Source organism: Haliotis rubra, unplaced genomic scaffold (assembly GCF_003918875.1).
Source record: "Haliotis rubra isolate DU_JTF1 unplaced genomic scaffold, ASM391887v1 Scf214, whole genome shotgun sequence".
Taxonomy (NCBI): Eukaryota; Metazoa; Mollusca; class Gastropoda; order Lepetellida; family Haliotidae; genus Haliotis; species Haliotis rubra.
In genome coordinates this window covers 332,714-345,394 of record NW_025766159.1, presented here as the reverse complement: position 1 = coordinate 345,394, position 12,681 = coordinate 332,714, and positions in this window count along the sequence as shown.

Sequence of the window (12,681 nt, the reverse complement as noted above, 5' to 3'; positions counted from 1 at the left end):
TGAAGCGCAAACAATGTATGAGTTACTTTTGAATGAAGGTCCTCTTCGCGATGAAGAGAACTGTTTGAACTGAAGATCACGAATCAATACAAGAATTGTTCAAAGAATCAATGGGGATCAATAACATTGATCATAATTACATACTTGATCTGAAAAGTATTATTGAATCAACCTCTTTTGTTGAAGTTAATGAAGTGCAATTTCGGGTCCTTAAGTCTGAATCGCAATGTAAATTATGCTTTACGAGATACATTGAGTGTTATTGTACGCCAGAGTCAGCAATTTTCCAATTTCAGTGAAACCTCGTATTTCCACCCTGTTAAACCGGAAACCTGACATTCTGGACCTTGATTGCGTAGAACGCTTACATGTAGCATGGCATTGCCACGTCACCACGATTCAGTGCTATAGATAGTTTGAATTGGGATGATGTCGTGAAAAACATCTAAGTTTTCTTAGCCATACTTTAACAAAAGCTTCAAACAATAGTTGTGATAAGATAGCATTGTGGAACTGCTTCCTGCAGACAGGAACAGATGACCATATCGCTGGCAATATTCAATCTTGTCGGGTACGATGATGCTCGATCTGTCATTTTTTATGCTCTAGGACATGATATGTATACATATTCATGTACATATACGGACACACACAGCATCTACATAAACCATCCAACATGCATGCAGGCATACATAACATACACAAACATACACACAACACACATGTAAACAACACACACACACACACACACACACACACACACACACACACATATATATTTGAGTTGAAAGGTTCTTTAGTTATATCCATAATATCTCAAGAGAAAAAACATTTAGGTTCAACAAGTGAATCTTATGATTGTGCCATCATTAAAAGTGTAAACACAGTCACTGACTCTAAATGATTTGAAAATGAGCTAAGAAATCGTTTGAGCTTTTGTTTATCAATTTCTAAACAATCCAATTAACTTGTCATGATAAGGGTTCATTATGAAACGCATAGAACGATAGCTTCGTAATTGTACAAAGTTAGCCTGTGGAAATTGGTAAGAGAAGCTCAGCTACTGAATTAGTAAAAATAAGTTAAATGCGTATGAAATACCTTGAACGTTAATAATAAGTCCACGGCCACAGCTGTATTCCTCTCGACAAGACACGCACAATACAATAAAAGATACGGACCAACGCAATAACCTTCGTGTACCCCACAATCTGGTTGTTATGTAACGTCTCCGTTGCTTCACTGAATTGAATACGTCCTTTAAAGCAATTGACATAAATGGTAATATCCATTGAAATAGGTGTCATCTGCACCCGCATATACATATTTAACCTGTCAAATAACTCACGCTTCATAAATGTATAGATTCATTTCTCGAAAACGTGTTACATAGAACACTAGTCTTCATGTGTATGACCTTTTAAAGTCATTAGGACTAGAAAGAACGGTGATAGTCCTTACAATCAATTGAGAACATGACAGCATATGTAAATATTTTATCTTGTCAGAATGCGTTCTACTCTTCTTCTTTAGTTTCTGGTTAAACGGTCATAACCCGCGACTAAAGCACGGGGCAATCATCTCCCTAGACGCCTTTTAGCACGATGAGCGTTCGCTATTGATCTATGGCTCGTAAAGGCATTGTACAACAATGCACAGGCGCCATGTAAACACACTTATAAAGCGTGTCTTTGAATGTTTCTCGCAAACGAATACATAAATGTATTTATAGATATTACGCAGACACTGGGTGTGTTTTTAAAAGGGGGCTTCGTTTGCAAGTCACATGCTTTAAAAGGCAGCATGTTTAACCGTCGTTAAAAGAAGTGTTATGTTTACAGTACACACAAAGTACTTTCTGAGGGACATTAGTTACCCAACACTTCAATAAGTAGACCATAGATTGAATAGTTTACATAGCGAAGACCGTCGGTTTGATTGTATCACTTGTGTTGGTCAAAACATATGATGTGTTGAGATTGTCGTTCCTTTGCCGTATCTTCGCGGGAGTTCTTATGGCATTGTGTAGTTTTAGGTCATGTTTTCTCTTGATTGTTGCTTGTGAGGTGAGGTGAAATTGGGTTTAACGTCGTGCTTGAGGATATTTCGCTCATATGACGACGTGCATGCGTGTGTATGTGCGGCTGCTTGTACTAGCCCAGACTGAAGCTGGTTTTATAGTGCTTGCCCACTGAGATACCATGCCGCATTGAAGCATGAATACCCAAATCAGACACATTATACTGACTCCGAGCCAACCAGTCCTTGTTGTACCCATTAATGCCGAGCGCCAGGCAGGGACCAACAAGTACCATATTTTAACGTCTTTTGGTATGACGCGGTCGGGGATCGAACCCGCGACCTTCCGCTCTCCGGGCGGACGCTCTAACCACTACACCACGGAGGCGGTTTGATTGTTGCTTGTCGTAAGAAGCGACTAACGGGATCGGGTGGTCAGGCTCGCTGGTTTGGTTGACACATGTCATCGAATCCCAATTGCGCAGATCGATGCTCATGATGTTGATCACTGGATTGTCTGGTCCAGACTCGATTATTTACAGACCGCCGCCATATAGCAGTAATATTGCTGAGTGCGGCGTACAACCAAACTCCCCACTCTCTTGATGGTTGTTGTTTCGTGTTGTTGCTGTGTTATGTAGTGTTTTACACTGTATTTATCGATATTCGAAAAATATCACAAATTTGGAATCGAACCAGGGCGTTCGGTGTGACGTGGGAGAGCTTTAGCCACAAGGCTACAGCATCGCCTAGTTGCACGTACATTGTAAGTTTGTTTGTTGACAACGCTGCAGTCAGCGACGCAGTCATTCCAGTGATTGACTTTGTGAGCTTCTATCTGAGCAGCTTGGATAGGATGACAATAATTAATCAAGCCTGGCAATCCGATGCTCGTTAGTTGCCTCTTGTGAAAAGCACAGTCACCTCTTACAACAAACGTAATGTCATCCTACGACAAGCATTTATTGAGTGAGAGTGAGTGAGTGAGTTGAGTTGTATGCCTCTTTTAGGAATATTCCAGCAATATCATGGCGGGGGACGCCAGAAATGACAATAACCCATGTGGGGAATCGAACCCTGGTCTTCGGCGTGACGAGCGAACGCTTTAATCACTGGGCTACCACACTGCCCCCCTAATGTGCTGAGAACTAGACGAATGGAAGATTTTTATTTCGTTGCTTGATATATACACAAAGATATATATGTGCTCGATAAGCGTCTCGTCTCGTCTCTTGGCGAAGTAGCCCAATACGTATTATTACCTCTAACAAATTACGTATATTTTCATATAGCATAGTATCCGGGACAACCAGTGAGCGATTATTTCACAGAAAGACAGACATGTTATTTTTTCACTTGTCGTCGTTCGATCTCTCACAATCAGCCTAATCACCGACCTTGAACACCTGATCCATTACACTGCTTCTCAGGACAAGCCAATTGATTTGGGAATTGAAATTTGGAATCCCCTGAGAATAGTAAAAGTCGATGTGGATAATGGATATATACATATTTTACGACTGCTTCATTACCAAATAGCAATATTTATCGACTGACATTTATTCCTTGGAATAAGTGAGTGACTTCGGTTTTACGCCGCTTTTAGCAATATTCCAGCAATATCCCGACGGGGAACACCAGAAATGGGCTTCACACATTGCACCCACATGGGGAATCAAACCCGGGTCTTCGGCGTGACGAACGAACGATTTAACCACCAGGCTACATCCACCGCCCTCCTTGGAATAAAGTTATCCAATTTAAAATATATCTTTTAAAAATAATAATAATAAAAATAAATAAAATCTAAAAGGTGCCTAGAACTTTTATAATTTCAGAGCTATAGAGTAAACAATCTATTCTTCCCCTGTTGTTATTGACTTGAGTTAGATAAGTTTTATAATATACTTTTGGGGGTCTGGGTAACAAACTAACGTTCATGATACAGGATAAATACTGTATGTTCAAATTAGAACTAGGCTACCCGTTGTTTTAACTGCTCTAAACTGAATATGGAACACAACGGATAATTCTCTCACAGCAGAAGCGGTGGAGTAGCCTATTGGTTAAAGCGTTCGCTCGTAAGACCCGGGTTCGATTCCCCACATGGGTACAATGTGTGAAGCCAATTTCTGGTGTCCCCCGCCGTGATATTGCTGGAATATTGCTAAAAGCGGCGTAAAACCATACTCACTCACAGCAAGCTGACACGCGACTATATAACTGGAATACTGTCAGAAGCGGCCTTAAAATTCCCCACTTAAACATTGTGAGGTGAGGTGAGGTGAAATTGGGTTTAACGTCGTGCTTGAGAATATTTCGCTCATATAACGACGTGCATGCGTGTGTATGTGTATGTGCGGCTGCTTGTACTAGCCCAGACTTAAGCTGGTTTTATAGTGCTAGCCCACTGAGATACCATGCCGCAGTGAAGCATGAATACCCCACTCAGACACATTATACTGACTCCGAGCCGACCAGTCCTTGTTGTACCCATTAATGCCGAGCGCCAGGCAGGGACCTACACATTGTGACCAAAGCATGTAACACCGTTATATACTGAGTTGTATTAATTTTAAATCTTACTGGGATTTCAATTACTTTTTGATTTTTATCACGTATGATCCCCAGAATGTATTGCCCACGAAGTAATGTAATGCAAGGCTTTGCTTCGCAAACGCAAATTTATGATGGTTGCTGTCCACGTCGTCTGGAGGCAGTGTCGTGGCTGTTGAGTCCGATGCGCGAAAGACCACAGAGGCTGCAGCTGAAGTGCTGCCATTTCCCGGTTCTTCGAGGCACACAATAGACATCAAAGCACTGCATTTGTTACCTACATAACACCCGTAAAGATCCGGGTTAGAATTGATCTTCAGTAACCCATGCTTGTGGTAAAAAGCCTCTAACGGGATCGGGTGGACAGGCTCGCTGACTTGGTTGACACATGTCATCGTATCCCAATTGCGCAGATCGATGCTTATGCTGTTCAGCACTGGATTGTCAGGTCCAGATTCAATTATTTACAGACCGCCGCCATATATCTGAAATATTGCTGAGTTCGGCGTAAAACTAAACTAACTCACCTTAAAAAATACATTAAACTTAAGCGTAAGAAGAACTCTTTAATAAATATTAGCGTTCTCGTCCGGTGTCGGGGATCTCGTTATTATGACCAATCAGAAGAGAGTGTTTCTGGCAGCTCCGATATGGCGGAAGTATTGCTAAGTGCGGCGGTACACAACAAAGAATAGTTAAATCAATGTGTCATACCTACCTGTTATTGCAAATAACACGTTTTCAGTGTGGAAAACGGATTTTTTCGGCGTTAAATAATATTTACTAGCATATGGCTCCGGAAATTTGTCATTTTTCAGCTACCAGGAATGCGGGAAAACAAACATGTCGCTGAGAATCAGCGTGTGATCCTCTCATCATGACAAAAGTTATGGACATGCATGCATGTTTTTACCATGCATCCATTGTGTTTATCACGTGCAGAATATGCTCTTTTTTGTTGTGAGAACCAAGTTCTGCTTCGCCATTTAAGTGCTGGTTGCCATGTGTAAGCAGTAGTCTGGTAAACTCAATGTATTCAGACCAACAACATCAACATTAATGTCATCATAGACATGTCTTAACACGTTATTGAGTACGTGAGTGAGTGAGGTTTTACGCCACTTTTAGCAATTTTCCAGCAATACCACGACGGGGGGACACCAGAAATGGGCTTCACACATTGTACCCATGTGGGGAATCGAACCCGGGTCTTCGGCGTAAAACCCAACTCACTCACTGAACAATCATGAAAGCTTATAGATCGTTCCTTTTCTTCTTTGAAGAGACCAATTAAAGACTCAATTATTCGTTACACTGCTATACTGAGTCTAACAAAACCTTGTGGAAGGTCGCGTCAGCTTTGAGCGACCTATGACCGTCCAATCAAACGCGAGACGGCCGAACGATTTAACCAATCAGACACAGCTACTACTTTTTATGGATTTTCTCTTCCCCGGTCGCTAACACTGATCTCCCAACAAACGAAAAGCCGCATAAAACACAGATATTTGACCTGCAGTATATACGCTTTGGGGTTTCTGTTGACATGGTTATCAGTAGCTAATATTCCCGGAAGCTGACATCCTTGAATACTGACAAAACGCTATTTTCAGCGACTGTTTTACTCACGGTTGTGGCGTGCTCCATGTGCATCACTCGGAAGCGATCGTACGGAAAACAGCATTCGAAATCGTTCGGGTACAAACTTTTTCGAGGTAAAATTTCAAAAGGTATGAGCGAATGTCATCTTTCGCAATTTGGTAAGCTGTGTCCTGATTGGTCAGCTTATGAAAAGGTTATCTGACGCGACCTTCCACAAGGTTTTGTTAGACTCAGTATAGCAGTGTAACGAATTATACAGAGCCTAAGTTTACTTAGACTGCACGTGAAGCTCGCCTTTGATCATAGCACATGCATTCCTAAACTTTGTGTATGGTGCACCCAAAGGGTCAAAATAATCCTACAAACACACATAAATTTGAACATAAAATGACGATATCACAGGAGGTATTCGACTGTACATGAAAACCGGATGTTGCACCTTTGAAACAACCCATTTTCCACTGTACAGTTATTACGGGACAACCCAGGCTTCACGTCCACGGTTAGTTTAAGGTATTCCCCACCTTTAACAAATGAAACATTTTAAGTGTGAGAATATAACATCTTTCTCCACATACTGGGAATCAGATAATAATGATAATGTTTGTATTCTTGCCATAAATGTCTATTTCAAGTGGCACCCATACCGAAGCTAACGCAGCGATCGCGAAAAGCTTGCTTTACTCTATTACGCAAGTGATGACCACGGTGCTTGTGTTCATTTTTATAAGAAAATAAGTCTTATTCAAAGTTTAAATGCTTATTTCTTTACATTTAACGAGAAACATGGCAAATATCGACTGAACGCTCTGGTGGGTGTTGCACCAGTACTGTACGGGAAGTTGCAGGAAATAAATGTGGCACTGTACGGTGAGTGTATATATAGCTTGACCTCGCGCGCATTGTTATATCTCTATGATGAATAGTCACGGGTCTGCACGGTGGAGTGATGACTAAGAAATTCGCATGAGTCAGTTATGTATTGACTGAATACAACCTGTGTAAGTTGTTTTTGTACAATACAATCTTGGCGACAGGTTTGACGAATCGTTAATTGTCGATTGCAGCGTGAATCATCCAAACCACACTCCAATGGCAACTCATGAAGATTCGGCTTAGAAATGGTGTTCATCAACGTATGTTTGTCGGAAGAGGCGACTAAAGGGATCGGGTGGTCAGGCTCGCTGACTTGGCTGATGTATGTCGTCGTATCCGTACTGCGTAGATCGATGCTCGTACTGTTGATCCCTGGATTGTCTGGTCCAGACTCGATAAAAACGGGCGGGAACACCAGAAATGGGCTTCACACATTGTACCCATGTGGGGATTCGAACCAGGCTACCCCACCGCCCATATTTTCAGACCGCCGTCATATAGCTGGAATATGGGGAATAGAGCAGCTTTAAACAAGTAACAAACAGTTCAATGGCAAACACAGCCTTAATAATTCTGAACGCTGATACTATACTTTTAGGGGGAAGTAGGGGAACCTGAACTTTTGGATAAGAAGTATAAAATTTAACAAATTGTTCAAAGACATCTATTGAACGCACCACCATTATTCTTTATCACCACCCCTAAGCACAAGGCACGGGATGCACGCACAACGCAGTAGCCCCATGGGGTGTCATTCTTGATTTTGACGGTTTTCAGGAAGGTCGATAAATCCCTGTAAACTCATAATTTTGACAACCACCTTGCATCACACACAGTTGTTAAAGTACTGTCGGAAATGCTGGAAAAATGCTTTTTGACTTTTATGTAAAAATCAGAGATATTACAGTTACTTAAATAACAAATATCACTTTAAGAAACATCTACCTAATGTAGACCGAGGGAATAAAGTTTGAGACATGCCCTAAAATGTGTTTTTACATATGACTATATAAAAAACTTAGAAAAATAAGGGGTAGTGGAACGTTATTTGATACACACATTAACTGCCTGTGTTATGTCATCAGCGTGCACAGTATCGACAGGTGAAATTGACACCTGAGCACAAGCTCGGGTGAGGGGTCATCTCAATACACCTTTTCATAATGTTGTATATGTGTACGTAAAGTATAAGTCTTGGTTATGTAAGGGATCATGTGATACTCACACTTCGCACACCAACAACACCTATATAAATATATGTGTGTGTGTGTGTGTGTGTGTGTGTGTGTGTTTTGAAATAAACATACGAATTATTGTGCATGAGAAAGAATCCCATCACTTGAGTTATTTTATCGATTGATTGTAGAAATGTACAACGTTTTAATAAATGTTTTTCATGTCATTAGTATATTTCTGTGCAAAAATATGGATGTAATTCGGTCAATTTAATCCAGTTGTGAACATTGGCCAAAGATTTAACGAAGTCACTGGTATAGCTTCCCAGTTTTGCTTTTGAGACTGTCCCTGTCTTGTCTGATTTGTTTACAATATTGTAAACTTGTTCGTAAGACATACCAACAGCTCTACAAGTTCTGTAATAAACCCTTTCTAAACTAATGAAAGGTTTACCTCTTTCTTTCTCAAGCACAAAAAGTTATAAACCTTTGCAACAATCGACTGCAAATAGTTGGCCATAGTGAACGCTGTGATAAAGATGTGCATGCATGACGGGAAACTTATTTATTAAGACTTAACATTTATATTAATTTTTCTTCAATGAAGAAACGATAAGTCAAGTAACACAAACATTAAACATTTTATTTGTTTAAGAAAAACGTTAATATATATTTTTGCACCACCTGTATTATAAGCATAAATTTAAAGACTATTTCAGATTTCTCATGTTAAACTCTGAAAAAATCTGAAGTTGTTGTTTTGGTATTAAATTCTCTAGTGTAAACTGTCCTTTAAATGCATGGAAATGTTAAATCGATTGACATAAAAATTAGGTACACTATAGGCGAGTTGATATATTGACAACATTTATCGCCTTTATCAAAGTATTAAGGTTAAAAAAGCATTTTTCTAGCATTTCCGACAGTACTTTAGTGTTTGTTTCTAGCCAGGTTTTTTTTTGGTCTGAAAATGAAATTCGTACACATGCAAATTTCACGTCATAAACCCATCATCTTTCAAGAGCCATTACTGTACAAACAACTACGGTCATTAAGGAAGTGCACGTGGTGATGCAGACTCAAACATTCATTATCATCATATCAACATTGATTGACTCCGATATATCTCCCATTTTTTTCAATCGTAAATTAAAAATGAAGATCCCTTCCTTTTTTTAAGAATAAATTTTGCTCATATGATTGCTTGAGTTTGAATCACGAGTTTTAATAGTAGCCATGTGTGTCGTGACAGCTCTGTTACATTTCTTTTCTCACGACCACGTGTTTTCCAATGGATTGTTTACTTCACTCGGACCCTTACACGGTTTAAACAGACAGCTATGTGCCAACAATATGTTCTCATCCATTAAGTACTCAAAGACAAAAGATTCGCAACAAAGAAACCCAAGTCGGTGCCCATTTAGAAACCATTAAATACCGACAATCACCATCACGTCCCGTCCTGTCATCATTTCCCAAACTCTAAATGAGCAATTAACTTTGCAGTGAGTTTTAGATTACAAGTCACGATGTACATAAAAATACCGTAAACACTATTGAGTGCCCAATGTAGTTCAAACGTCTGAAACAGTAGGTTGTTGGTTGGTGTGTTGTTTAACCCCGCTCTCAGCAATTCCAGCTAAATAATTGAGTCTGGGCCAGTCAATCTAGTGATCAACATCATGAGCATCGTTCTACGCAAGTAGGATACAATGAAATGTGTGAACTAAGACAGCGAGCCTGATCATCCGATCCCGTTAGTCGCCTCTTACGACAAGCATGGGTTACTGCAGACCAATTCTAACCCGGATCTTCACGGGTTTAAAAAAAGTAGGGATTATGGCGTGTTTATAATGGACTTCATCGTCTCGTATCCCTATGATAGACTGACTGACTGAGTTTGGTTTTACGCCGCTTTTAGCAATATTCCAGCAATATCACAGCGGGGGACACCAGAAATTGGCTTCACTCATTGTACCCATGTGGGGATTCAAACCCGGGTCTTCGGCGTGACGAGCCAACGCTTTAACCACTATTCTACCCCCAATGATAGAAATAACGTTGATGCCACGTTAAGTTTTTTGGATAAGTGAAGTGTAAGATTTGCAGATGTTGTAATCCTACGGAAATGATAAATAAGGGCAGTGTAATTCATATAGGTGGAATATTGCTAAACAAACAAACAAACAAACAAACAAACAAACAATCAATAGCGTTCGCTGGTTACGCTGAAGTCTCGGGTTCAATTCCCCGCATGGCTACAACGTGAGAAGCTTGTTTCTGGTGTCCCTCGCCGTGATATTGCTGGAATATTGCTAAAAGCAATCCATGCCAGATTGGTTGAGTTGGTCAGTGGAATCGGATTCAAACAATGTTCATCAATGACATTTTGTTGACTGACCTCGGACAGCTGGAAGATAGCTAAGGGAAACGTAAAACAACAACAAACTAGCAAACAAAATTAATTTATACTCATGCCAATAATGGTTGTCACCCCCCTCCCACCTAACCCCCACCCCCTCTCCAATTAAAAAAATTGAAGGGGGTGACAACCATTATTGGCATGAGTATACATGTGTATTTGTATTGGTACCACTGTTTTCCTTGAAGGCTTGAAGTCACAGGCATGTTACCATTATGAATTGGCTTTAGAAATAAGGCACAAATGAGGAACCGCGCACAACACGAAACCGGCCTTCACGATCCATATATGTTGTTGTTTAGGAACATATACAGATAACGGTTATTACAGTGACAAGTAACGGTGAGTGAGTGAGTTTACTGTTGCGCTCTTTAAGCAATGTTCCAGCAATATCACGACAGGGGACATCAGAAATGGGCTTCACACATTATACCCATGTTGAGAATCGAACCCGGGTCATCGGCGTGACGAGCGAACGCTTTAACCACTAGGCTATCCCAACGCCCCACAGCTCAACAAGATTGAACTATGAGGATATAGTTCGCCTGTCGTATGAAATCTGTAATCATGAAATCCAAGGTTCTACTCAGAAAAATTGGCGTGGTCATAATTTTATCATTTTCACTTTAGTCATTTCAAATCGAGTGGGTTACAGAGTCCGCGCTCAGATGACCCGGATTGTGCACAATGTGTGAAGCCCATTCAGCTGCGGTTTAAGACCGGTTCATCGTTTATATTGTTTACTTTGACCTAAGAAACTAAAATGCTGGCCCTTTGTACCATAATTATATTTTAGCCGACATTTCTCGTTTCAATTATTTTCTTGAAATTTCTAGATTTTCTCGTTGACTCGGTTATTTTCTCCGTATCGAGTGTTTTCACGTTACTTCAAGTTTTTTTAAACTTGGAATTTCGAGAATTGCCCCGGGGAAATACATGTAGCTGAAATGACGAGAAAATAGTCGAAACAACGCGAAATTTCTTTAAAAATATATTTTTCACTTCAAAAACGGCAGCATGAGGCTTCGTAATGGACGTATAGGGAGTCCATGTAATATACTTGCCGTCCAGGCAACTGAAGTAATCGGCTTGTGAGGCTCGGCGTGTTGGTTGACATCGTCATGGTATGAGTGAGTGAGTGAATGAGTATGGTTTTACGCTGTTTTTAGCCATATTCCAGCAATATCATGCCGGAGGACACCAGGAATGGGCTTCACATATTGTACGTATCTGGGGAATCGTACCAGGGTCTTGGGCGTGACACATCGCGTGATCAGAGTGTAGGAGGGTGTTCATAATATACATCACTGGTTTGTCTGGCTCAGACTGCTCATGATAGACTATTTCATATCTGTTCATTTTTATTACGTACGCTATTTACCTCTTAATATGTATTGTGGCTATTATACCATGTGTATTGTGGCTATTATATAATGTGTATTGTGGCTATTATATCATGTGTATTGTGGCTATTATATAATGTGTATTGTGTGAATGCCCCCTGGGGTGATATGTTAGTAATATACAGTGCGTCAGACTTATAATATTCAATATGAATCACGTATAAAATGTAGTCTTGCGTTGGATACGTATCGTAACTAAAACGCTGTTTAACTTGTTTACTTCTTATATATCATTGTAACAATCTGACACATGTCATCGTATCCCAGTTGCGTAGATCGACGCTCATGTTGTTGATCACTGGATTGTCTGGTCCAGAGTCGATTATTTACAGACCGCTGCCATATAGCTGGAATATTGCTGAGTGTGGCGTAAAACTAAACTCACTCACTCACTCACTCAGACTGTCTTGCCGGCCGCTGTCATTAAGCTGGACCCGTGAAGATCCGGGTTAGAATTGGTCTTCAGCAACCCATGCTTGTGAGAAGCGACTAACGGGATCGGGTGGTCAGGCTTGCTGACTTTGTTGACACATCAGTAGTAGGGAAGTAATCCGTTCAGCACAGACAATAGCATTCCTAAGAGAACAAAAGCATTCCAAAGCATAACAATAGCATTCCAGAGCAGTAA